Source organism: Octopus bimaculoides, chromosome 28 (assembly GCF_001194135.2).
Source record: "Octopus bimaculoides isolate UCB-OBI-ISO-001 chromosome 28, ASM119413v2, whole genome shotgun sequence".
NCBI lineage: Eukaryota > Metazoa > Mollusca > Cephalopoda > Octopoda > Octopodidae > Octopus > Octopus bimaculoides.
This window is the reverse complement of record NC_069008.1, coordinates 6697216-6697772: the sequence shown is the minus strand read 5'-3', so window position 1 is coordinate 6697772 and position 557 is coordinate 6697216.

Here is a 557-nt window from a genome sequence, read left to right as displayed (position 1 = left end):
CTGTTAACTTTCTTTCATTCAGTAAAGTACGTAATACTTACAAAACTATAAAGCAATGGAGCTTATTAAAGTTATACACACACACACGTTATTATCTCTGTCGTTATTAAATGCAAAGTTGTTTTATCTCTTCATACGACCCGACTCTTTTCCCTCGTAACTTACATAAAAATGGGTATGTTGTCATGAAAGGTTACAGAAACATCTTTCAAATGGCATACATAACGATTATAAAGAAATTTGTGTGAATAAAAATTTCGCAGTGGGTGTGGCGAGGAGTTTTTAAAAAAAAACGGAGTTTCAGATAAAGGTGTAGTCTCGGGTGGTTCCAGTTGCCATTGTTGGATTTTCATCCACACATGCACAGGGATTAGAGCCTTCAGGAAGCCCCTCATGTGCATCGGCAGCCATCAGCGGCCGCTAGGCTTGATTGCCACCGTTCCTCTTCGCCTCTACTGCCGACCTGAGCAGCACACAAACTTGACCAGCTCCGTGTAGCTGGAATATTGAAGGCGCCACACGCTGTTGGCTAACCTGTGAAGAATGCCTTCACAATT